The 12200-nt window shown below is 39.7% G+C and overlaps 1 pseudogene; it reads right to left on the reverse strand.

The window, feature by feature from the left end:
* On the reverse strand, positions 4629-5247 carry LOC109835327 (annotated as a pseudogene).

Genomic DNA, 12200 nt, shown 5'->3' on the forward strand with positions numbered 1-12200 from the left:
AAGTATGTTATTGTATTGTTAAGCTTATCGATTGGTTGTACAGTTTAGCGCTTTGTTGTTAAGTTTATCCTTTTGGTTGTCAAGGTAACAAAAAAAGAGATCTCTCTCTGCATTAAATGCATTCCATAGTACCGTTTGTTCCTAAGATAGGTAGTCATTATCACCTGGCTCCTCACTATTCCCATCTAGCATGCGGCAATTACCCTCGTCCCCTCGTGCGTGCCTCCTTTGCACCCCTCTTTTTCTTATTCAAAGCCCTTGAAAACATAAGAGGAGCATCTTTGTCATTAGTTGTCGTGTCAGGTGCTGGTGAAGGGACACCCTCTGATGGCTTTATTTTCCTCCTAATGTCCTCTCTTATAGTGGCTATTTCTAAACAAACCATTCGAAGTATAAATATTGAGAAAACTTAACCACCTCTATCAAAACTTAACAATCAATTCGTAACATTAACAACTGATGCCTATACATATGGTGAATAAGGAGATAACCTATACAAGTTTGTGTCTCCGTATCATGTCCTAGTGAATGGACATCATCCACCAGCATTATTTCCCTCCCAGTGTCCTCGCGTTGAGTATCTGTTTCTAAATATATATAAAGTATAAATAATCAAAAACTTAACAACCAATACATAGACATAACAACCAATCTCTAACATATAGTGCAAAAGCGAGCTAACCTGTACAAGTTAGCAACTCCTTCGCTGGATTGGACACCTTCTCTTCCTTGTTTATTTCTTCTTCAAAAGTTGTATGAATGGGTGTTATCTGGTGGAGGTACTTTCCCTAGCGAAGCATCTTCACTCTCCTTATTGATATTAGAAAAAATGGTGGTGGAGGGGTTCACCCTGTTGGAGGGTCCTCGCTCTGCTTATTAGCTTCAGCAAAGAATGATTGATTAACTCCCCCCTTGTACTTTATATCAATGCCAACCACGATGCATGGAGTGTCTGATTCAAAAAATAAACAAATGAGCTTAGGTACTTTATTGTCAAAAAACTTAGCATCAGTTATATAACCTTAATAACTAACCCAGATACTTAACAATTAATCTCTAACCTTGGCAATATATCTGTAACCTTGACATTAAATCCGTAAACTTAACAATAAATTCGTAACCTCAACAAACAATCCATATACTTAACAATCAATCTTTAACCATAACACTCAAACATAATTGCAAGCCACATTGAACTTCTACAAGTTTACGGCTCCATTGCTGAACCAGACACCAATCTTGTAGGTCTCTTATCCTTATATACAGTGAGGGTTCTGGATCGTGCTTCACTGAGTTCCTCTCTCAGCCTCCTATTTTGGGCAGACAGCTTAGCCACTTTCACAAAAAGATCATTTATCTTCACACGATCGACAACAATCAGATCCTAGAATTTATTCTCGTTATCACGCCATAATACTTGGTTCATTGAGTGATGCTCTTCTAGTAGATCAATTGCTGAGACCATTCTATTTTCTCAACTGCCTCATTTGGCTACTCGATATCTTCATCAGCATCTTGTGGCATCACCTATGCAATGGACAGATAGAGTATTAATTATTAAAAAGATTAATTAATTAAAAAACAAATAAAATTCACAACTAGTAAATTCTTACAACTGCATCAATTGGGTTATCATCTTCTTCTCCTCTCTTATTCTTGTAGAGAGGGTGTCTTGGGCCACGCACCCTGCTGGCGTCTACTACAGCCGGTTCCTTAATTCTCCTCTTCTCTCTGCTCTCTTCAATCATCTCTCCTCAGTCGATCTCTCATCCTCAGCATCTACTCGGTGGATCTGTCCGTCTCGATTCTCATCATCTCTCGTCATCTCTCTCTCATCTTGTCTTTCTCCTTCCCTTGCTCCTTCCCCTACAAACCCCCCTCGATTCTTTGAGATTGGCCATGTTGCTGTAGAAGATTTATCGTAGCTTTGCTTGCTTTAGCTACAATAGTGGCCGATCTCAAAGAATCAATTTCTCCTAGTCTCACCCAATTTGTGAGGGGAGGCCTCATCGTACATCCAACTGCTGGGTTCTTGATGCCAGTAAGTTCATAGTACCACAATTGCACATTAGAGAAATAGAAACTTAACAAACACATTTATCCTTAACAATTAATAAGTAGCCCTAACAATAAAAACATAACCTTAACAACCAAACCATAACCTTAACAACCAAACACGTAACCTTGACAACCAAACTGTAACATTAACAACTAAACCTTAACCTTCACAATCAGTAATAAAAGACATGATTACTTACACAAACTAGTGGGGTACACCCTTGCAGATATAAAGTCATCTTCCCTGGCTCAGGACCCTTCAGTGTCCTCTCTATCACGTCAGATGTCTCACTGAATATATAGATCCCCTAAGCAGTGTTATTGGCCTGCTCGATGCTATCGACGTACTTGAATAAATACCTAGGAACGCCGAGAACACTACTTGGATACCAAATCATGCTCAGCTGATAGAGGATCTACAGCAGGACAAAGTCCTTTACATCTCGACGATCAGCTGATAGTACCAGCTTCAGGAACAGTTGCTCCACATTACGTCTGGTGGGGCCTCCTTTGGGGATAGATATACTGCTGTCACCCTCGTCCTCGGGATTGTTAAAATACCTGGACCAAATCATATTTTTCCTATCTCGGTTGTGGTCAACAAGGTCCTCCTCATTGGGGAACCATGTATGTTCCATTACCCACTCAAGGTTGAATGAGCAGGCGATATCTTCTCTAGCATTCCTATTGGTGAAGAGGAATTTCTTCCTTTTCTCGTCCCACTGACTTAAAATATGCTCAAAGGTGGGAAGATCAACACCAGGTGGGCCAAAATGGACGTTGTATCTAAATACACTATCTTTATAGGCCACAAAGTGCCTTAGCTCCATATGCTGCACCAAATTCCACTTGAACTCATGATAGGCACTGAAGCTGGAGGTGGGCCGCAACGTAATAGTTCACTTTACCCTTTTTCTCAATAACAAAAACACAAGACATAAACAACAACCCTATAACCTTGACAACCAAAGCCTAACCTCAACAACCAAACAACAATCTCAACAATAAAAGTATGAACCTTGTAGGTTAACAGTAACCTCAACAACTAACAGACACCTGTAATTTTGGACCTTCACAAAAGACTAGGTGCATTATCAATTAAACCATAACCTTAACAACATAAAATTTATGGTAAAAAATACTTTTTTTGCTGCCATGAGCTTCTCTTTTTCTCCTCTCTATAGATCAAGGAGTTCTCTAGTGGCATCATTGGATGTAGCGGTGGTGCCGGTGCTTCCCTCTAGATCTGGACGGGGGCCTAAACTTAAATTTTAAGGTGGACTTCTGGGTTTAGAATGACTGGTTGTGATGTCATCTAGAACATTAGAAATCACAACTTTAGCATCAGATTCAGTACACACTGCTGTTGTCTGGGATCTTTTTGAGATTTCGAACTGCTGGGCGGCATGGAGGCTTGCTTTAGGGGTTGAATCGCCAGCCATTTTTAATCCCTTTGCTTTTGATTCAGTCTGTGCTTTGGAGTCGATTGATTTAGGGGTAGGGTTTTGAAATGAGTTTCTAAAGTCGGTTCACTTGGACAGAAGAGAGATGATAGGGTACGAATAATGAGGTAACTCATAACAGGGTAGTTTAAATCGAGGGGTATTTTGGGCATTTTATGAGGAGTTTAAATGGTGTTTCGCCTGGGGATTCATTTTGAGGGTTGTAAGAAAATTGCGGGGCATTTTGGGGGCAAAGCACCCGTTGAAAAGTCTAGGAGCATGTTTTCCTTGGTTTTGGGGACTGGAAGCATTTTTCGCTATAGGGGATTAAGGGGTGTAACTAACCCCTTAATTTACTCCTAAGTGGGGGAGTGATCCCCTCAAATCATGGGGAAATGAATTTGGAACTGTTCAGCTCATGTTTGAATATGTCAAACGCAGAGTTTACTTTCTGGCAATGCGACGCAGAGTTGAGCTCTGCGTCGACAGCTGAAAATGTAGTAATAAACACTGCGTTCTGCACTTTGGAATGTGGATGTGAGCTCCGTGCTGGCTTCTAGGATGCAAAGGTGCGCTTCACGTCTTGAATTGAAGAGACTATTGACTTATAGTCTCTTTTGTTAGAGCGTTGCGAAGATCATCATCTTGTAATCTCCGTCTTGGCTCCTTTGAATGTGAGAATTGTCAGATTGTAACTCTTGTTGTTGGTTGTGAAGACTGTTGAGTCAAAACTTGCATTAGTTATCATGAAGATCGTTGAATTGTAATCTTTATCGATCTACGTAAAAATTTTTAAATTGTAGCCTTCGTCTATTGACTTGAAAGTCGTCTAATTATAACTTCCATCATCAGATTTTGGATGTGAAAGTCGTGAGGTTGTAACTTCCATCATCAGCATTTGATGGGGATCAGCTAGATATAGTAATTTTTAGACAGCCTACAAATCCCCCTCTAAAGTTTTTAAAAGCTCGCGATTGACTTAAATGAATTTTCGGAATACTTTGGATCCCTAAATTAATCCGGGATTTGTTGAATGATTGTTCACTACGTTTATTTCGAAAACATCATGAACTTGGTTGTAGAAGTTTAGTTGAACAAGACCCACATGAGGGTATTTATGTTGCAACTCTACTTGAAATCTTCCTTGGAATCAGGAGCAACAATATTCTCAACAGCTATAGCAGGGGCAATAGCAACAACAAACTTGCTTGGATCCTTTAGATACTCCTTCACCCTTTCAGCTTGTGGGAAAGTGTATTCAGTGTCAACAACACTATCAAGGATGTTCTTATAGGCATTGATGAACACGTGAGGCATAGCTACAAAAGTTGGGTAAGAGAGAGCTAGGGGTAGCGAAGCAACCATAAAAATACCAGCTACGAACTTGTCAATGAAGTCATGCTCAGTGAAGTTGAGCACCTCTGAGCCGAAGACAGACCTATTTTCATAGATAGAGAGAGCCATAAACCCATATGAGAAGGGCTTTATCCCAAGTTTGGCTAGGAGGGCAACCTCAGAGGAACACACTTTGTCTCCTTTCTTAAAGTTCAACAGGGATAATAATTTTAACAGTATCCTCGTTAATCTTAGTGGGAATGCTAAGTATTTAGAAAGAAGAGATTTGGGATGGATCCAACTCAGTGTTATCAGCGACCACGATTAGAATCTGTCTGTACTCATCTAAGAGGCTGCATAGCTTCTTGTCATAGGCCAGTTTCTTCTCGGCTTTCATCACATTAATGGCCATTGCTAGCTACTCTATACAATAACCCTAATGGCAGTGGTAGCTCGACGGGAGGGCTATGTAAAACCCTATAAATTTGAATATATGGTGATAATTACTAATAAATATGTTATATGGTTAGAAATAACATATTTTGATGTTTGAGTATGCTAGGATTTGATTTGAGATCAAATCAATGTATATATATGAGTATAGAAGAGAGTCATGCATGAAACATGCATAAGCTGAATCTGTGCTCTTAGTAGTCTACTAGTAAGCTTAGTAGTTGACTACTAAGGCCATTAGTCGACTAGTAAGGGTATTAGTCAACTAGTTGGGCTGATTTCTAGATTCTTTTTGGCTTTCAGGTCAATTCGGGGCCTAGCTTCATATATGTGTATATATACATATTTTAAACCCTATTCCTGCACTTTTCACATAGGTTCACAGCCACCATCTCCCCTCAAACCCTAGATCTAGTTTTTGGTGTTTCTCGAGGAGATCCGAGATGTTCATCGAGCGGTGGGCGAGATCATAAGCTTTCAGTTGAAGAGGAGATCTTGCAAACGTGTCTAGGAGTTGCCGCACGTGTTGAGGCAAGATCATCTCCCTCCAAACCTTACCCATAGATTAAATCACGTTTTTATGAAGTAATATGATTAATATGATGTTTAGATTTTGATCTAATGTGATAAAAACTTAATTTTCAATGATAAATCTTAACCCAATGCTAGATCTATAGTTTTTCCTTGTTGTTCTCAGTAAATTCATGATCATGATCATTATGGTTACTTTTAATTTCATTTTTAACATGTTAATCATGCTTTAATCATGTTTAAAGCCTAGTTATGCAATTAATTGACTTTATATGTTAATTAAAGTTGCTTAAACCCTAGATTTGTGATACCTAAGTTCTGTAAACATAGTTAAACGAATTTATATCTTTTCTAAGTTAATTTGTAATCATGCTTATGCTAATCATGTTAATAACCCATGTTTTAAATTGAGAATTTTGGTTAGTTAGGATGTTAACCCTAATTTGATTAATTTAAGAGTTTAGTTATTGTTGAGATAATCTCTATCAAATAATTATTAAGTTTATCTTGCTTTATGCTTCATGATAATAAAGATTTGTTTTTGAACAAGTTACAATATACGAAACATGTAAAAGCTAAATCTGTGCTATTAGTAGTCGACTACTAAGCCTAGTAGTCGACTACTAAGCCTAGTAGTCGACTACTAAGCCTAGTAGTCGACTACTAAGGTAGTTTTCCTTAATACAGAGTCTGGATAGACTCAATGTAGTCGACTACTAAGCTTAGTAGTCTACTACTAAGATGAGTTTTCCTGAAAGTTGTTTTGCACCGTTTTGAGATGTGATCATGGGGTTCGAGCCACACGGTGATACATATATAGTCATGAATGCACACAAATAGTGTCGTAGCATACACTTGGGGTATCCCGAAGGGGATTATCATGGGTTTTGACCTGATTATATTTGAGATAGAGTTTGAATACATAGTTATACACATGTTGGATATAGTTGATGAGCACCACTCAGTACTACGTGGAGTAGTGAGTCAATATGCAATTTATACAGGCCATTGAGTCAGGTTTTAGGATGCATGATCTAGCAGTCCGTTCCGCACTAGGGTGCGATGAGGCTTGTGAGCCGTATTTTTAGGATGCCTATTTGGTAGTCCGTCCTGCACTCGTGTTACATACAGAGATGCAATGAGACTAATGAGCCGTGTACATAGTCAGGATACTGACTTAGTAGTCTGTCCTACATGATGATGTGATGAATCATAACTTGCAAGGTTTTTCAATGTGATGATTGTTGGTAGCCTGAGTCTTTGGCGGTTGCCAGTTATGTATATGACTCATTTCCGTGATATATGACTGAGGTACTTTGTTCTTGAAAGTACGCGGGATTATATGCCGATATTTATTTCATCTTCCCCGTGATAGTGAAAGATATTATAAATACAATAGCATGAATATCTCTACTTTCTATATTGCTTTATTTTATTATAGGTTGGGATTAATGATTAGTGATTTATAATTTGAGACATATGATATATACATGAGGGTTTCATTGTTTGGATTATTTCGCTCGACGTACCAGTCTCGTGTTATGGGTTTCTAATTATTGATTTCATTTAGATTGTTTATTTCTAGTTTGGTGTTAATGTTTAGGTACCTATAATTTAAGATGTATGATATATACATGAGGGTTTCCTTATTTGGATTATTTTGCTTGATGTACTATGTCTCGTATTGTAGGTGTCTAAATATTAATTTTATTAGATACAAGGAAAATAATATAGGTAGACTATGCTTAATAGATAGAGCATTCACTTTATCTAGCAGTCCTTCCCCTAGGGGCGGATGGAGGTGATCTTGCTGTAGTGATCTGACGCTCTTGTTGTTATTCTTTTTATTATTTTAATTTTTTTTCTAGGCAGCTCAGAGTTTCGGAGAGTCGCAGGATGACAGAGTTCTAGCATAGTAACCATCATACATTTTAGTAGCTGAGACTCCACTATAGTTTTATGTTCTCATTCAGATATTAGAGTTTTATTTTCATATTATAGAGGCAGTGTAGCTTAGTACGATTTTTAGTTGATTAATGTTGAGACACTTTCATTATTCTAGATATTTGATATATTTCAATTGAGACATAATTTTTATTTATGAGATATCTCTTTCTATATCACGTCTATTATTTTTATTTCCTTATTTTGCCTGTTTTGTACCTATATTTATATTTGATTCTATTAGAGGATATTATTATGATAGGTGAAATTTGTTATTGTACGGTATGAGTGTATGACAGGTTTGACATCTTTGGCTTCACCTTGGACTGTATCCATGTGTAAAAATAGGGGCGTCACTGGTTAAACAAAAAAAATCTGATATTTGAAAGCTGAAACACAGAATTGGTCCATTACGTTTAGAAGTTGAAACGCAGGGTTGGGCTTAATGTTTGAAAGCAAAAATGTAGGGTTAAACCTTGTGTTTGAAACTTGAAACACAGGGTTGGGCCTGACGTTTGAAAGTTAAAACGCGGGGTTAAACCTTGCGTTTGGAACTTGAAACGTAGGGTTGGGCCTAACGTTTGAGAACTAAAACGCAGGGTTAAACCTCGTGTTTGGAACTTGAAACACAGGGTTGCACCTTACGTTTAGTAGTCTAACCGACTCAAGATGGGCTAGATTTTTTCCTAAATCCCACTCCGATTTGACAGCTCCATCTATCTATAATTAGACCTCCAAAGGTAAAATCAAAAGTCATTCAACTTTTTCTGTTCTTCTTTAGTGAACTCAACAAGAATCCTGTTCATCTTCTCTGGTGAACTAAGGGAACCTCTTCGTTCAAATCTTCGGTGAATTTTTCTTCATCTTCTTAGACAACACATCATCCATATGGCTCCTAAGAAGGTTGTTGCTAAGCCTCGTGATAGGAAACCAACAACAGCGAGTTCAGATGCATCGATGGCCTCGGCTACCGGTGGTGCCGCTACTCCCACCGCCACAAATTCAATTTTTCGGTGGTAAGTATGGGACCCTATGGATTGAAAAACTTGTTTTGACAAGTTCTGTATTTTGAACGGCGAACAAGGCTCGTCATGTTACAACACAGAGGTGGATCTCTGCGTTTCAAACTTGAAATGTAAGTCTAAGCCTATCATTTTGATTTTGAAATGCTAGGTTAGCTTCTGCGTCTTGATTTTGAAATGCTGGGTTGGCCTCTGTGTTTTGATTTTTAAAATGCTGGGTTGATCTCTGCGTTCTGATTTTTAAGACGCAATGTTCAACTTCTGTGTTTTGATTTTGAAATATAGGGTTCGACCTCTGCGTTTGATTTTTGAAACATAGGGTTCGACCTCTGTGTTTGTTTTTTGAAATGCAGGGTTCGACCTCCATGTTTCGAACTAAGTCTGTTTAGACTCTGTGCTAACTGATTATTTCTTCTATTTGTAGTGCATTATACCAATGAGCCTCTTTCCTTCTACTATCACTTCGGCCATGAAGGTGGCATGGATTGCAACATGATGTTCAATCTATGCCAGGAACTCTCCATCTTCAAAGCTACTGATAAGGAGCGTGCAGATACTATTACCCAAGCCTCTCTAGCAACGCTCAGGGTCCTAGTTACGGATGCCATATTTAAGAACTTAGACTACAAGAGGCTTAACAAATTGACATTTCTGTTTGGAGACTCCATCGTAATTGAGAATGATATCATGAACAACAAGGATTATAAATGGTTACGGAAGGTGGAGGATCACCGTCTCTTTCTACCCAGCATGGAGAGAATGTTCCCTCTATCATACTTTTAGTATGCTTCCATCCCAAGACACATGCATTGGGACCTCATCAAGGAACAAGACGGGGTTGCAGTTGGTGCTCTGACTTTTCATGGTGTCTGCACCGTAGGTTATAACCGACAGGTGACAACTCTAGGACCATGCTTATTTTCAAAGGAATATCCAATTGGTGAAGTGGCTAGTCTGGCTAACACTTTCATCAGAGGATTTATGGCGGTGAAAGGTGAATTCCCCGCACAAGTATTCAGGTCCCCTAGATGGGTGCATTCTACGAAGATAGGATGGTAGACCCGGATGATGGAGTTTGTCTTGAATGAGCTTGAGACACCACTTACCAAATCTAGCCTTAGTTGTCCTGTGATGGCCACTCGATATGGTATCGCTCAAAGCCACTATAATTTCTTCACCATATTAGAGTAGTATAACCCAGAAACTTGCACTTTCTTCACTCCCATTGAGAAGTTGTGTTTCACCATCCATGAAACACATGACATTTCTGGTCTTTCTTTCGGGGAATTGTCGTATGAAGAATTTATCCTGGGAGCAGCGGAACTCAAGATTTTGAGGAAGGCAAGCCCTGAGATCTATGACACTCTCTGGGAAGTAATATGTCATTTTCATATCTTCACACAGCTAACAGGGGCAAGAGGGAGTGATGTGAAATAAGTATCATGGGCAGAATACCTGTTTCAAAATCTGACCCACAAGGGTGCTACCGTATCTCGTTTGACTGTGAGCACTCTGGAGGACATTCAAGCCCGGATCAATGATGCAACTACTCACTATATCAATGAGGTCAGAGAGGATATTTTTCTAGGTCGAGCTGAATTTGAGAGCTTCCATCATCAAGCGGCCACCACTATATTAGATATGGCCTTGTTAGCTGGATTTCTAATGTTGTGGTGGCTGAAACGCTGTGTTGTCCCCACCAGGACAGTAGATGCCCTTGTAGCAGAGGTGTCATACCCGGCTATTCTTCTAGCCTATAGGAGGTCTTTAAACCTACTCTCGGTAATGATAAGTTGTTTGTAACATGGTTTGCGAGAGTTGGCCGTTGATTTCATTCAAGTCAAGGAGATAGGTTCTGGTGAGAAGAATAGCCTCACTACCTCGAACCCTTGTGTACCGATGCCGTATACTTATCTGATAGTGTGGTATGTCTCACATTGCCCTTCCCTGATGAGTGCGCCTCTTGCCCAGGGCAATTTATTTATCCCACTTGTACAATGGCTCGAAGCAGCCACGTGGGAGGGGGCCTATATGGTTAAGATTTGCCACCTTCTGTCGAGAGATCTTAACTACCACATTTTTCGCTGCTTCCCCGACTTTGAAGGTGGAGGTATGGGAAAGTGTTACAAGAGGTGGTAGGCACCAATCAGTTCACTCGACTAAATGGAGGCGTTTTTCGCTGGTTACTCAATATCAGGCCGGGTTATCTCCTCTTCCGGTAGGATGAGAAGTGATTTATCGAGCCTTATCAACCATATAGGTTTGTCCAACAATTTGGGTATGACCAATTATACGTTGGGAATCACAGGGCTCAACTTGCAGCTATCGGTAATTTGTATGAAGGAGCTAAGACCTGGTATTATTCTGTCTCGGGTTGCACTAGGGCCAAATTCAAATTACCTCACAAGACGCCTAACTCCTTGATTTTCATGGGTTTCTACAACTAGTACCAAGCCGCTTCTCAGATGCCTGAGTACAAGTTGAACTTATCTGGTATGAGAGAGATCAAAAAAATGTATGCCTCAAGAAGGGGCTCTAAGATGTCTTGTCTGAAAGGAATCAATGAGTATTTATCTTATGAGGAGGTGCCTGTTGAGGAGGGAGGAGACCAAGTATCCGAGGGAGCTCAAGTAGAAGAACCTCAGACAGCTAAAACTCCAAGAACAAAAGCAGCCGGGAAAAGGGCTCTTATTACAGAGGAAGCTGGTCAACATGAGAAACATGCTCGTCGAAAGTTGTTGGTTGAGTCCTATACTCCCAAAGGTCAGCAGGGATCAAGATTGATGGAGGATGCTATTAAAGCAATGCGAGAGGAAGAGAGGAAAGAATCTTCTGCCACTGGTCTTCCTCATCGAACTAGGCTCCGCTTAATAAGTCCTGCTTTATCAGGTGGATCTTCTTCTTACCATCCATCAGACAAAGAGGAGGGTGAGGGTGAGTCCCTTATTAGGGATGCTAAATCTTTCCCGCCAGTGGATCCTATTGAATTAACAACTCTGGGTCAAGCTTTGAGTGTTGTTCCTCCCATCACAGAGGCGATACCAGAAGGAGTCTATGTAGGATCGCTGCAATGGCACTCAAACACTAGAAGGGGGGTTGAATAGTGTTTATGAAATCTAATGCGGAAACTTTAAATTTCAATAAAATAATATCACAAAGAGTAGGAAAGATCAAACCAATGTGTAGACAATCACAGAAAATTACATACGCAAACACAAGGATTTATACTGGTTCGGTCCTCCAGACCTACATCCAGTCCCCAAGCCTCGCTTGAGATTTCTCCACTATTTCCACTTGCAAAACAGCAAGCACTTGCAACCCGCAAGCAAACCGTACAACCTTGACAATCTTCAATTGCCAATGCCACAACAATCTCTTCTTTCAAGAGATTATCAAACTGAAACAAAATGGTACA

The sequence above is a fragment of the Asparagus officinalis genome, chromosome 3 (genome assembly GCF_001876935.1).
Source record: "Asparagus officinalis chromosome 3, Aspof.V1, whole genome shotgun sequence".
Lineage (NCBI taxonomy): Eukaryota > Viridiplantae > Streptophyta > Magnoliopsida > Asparagales > Asparagaceae > Asparagus > Asparagus officinalis.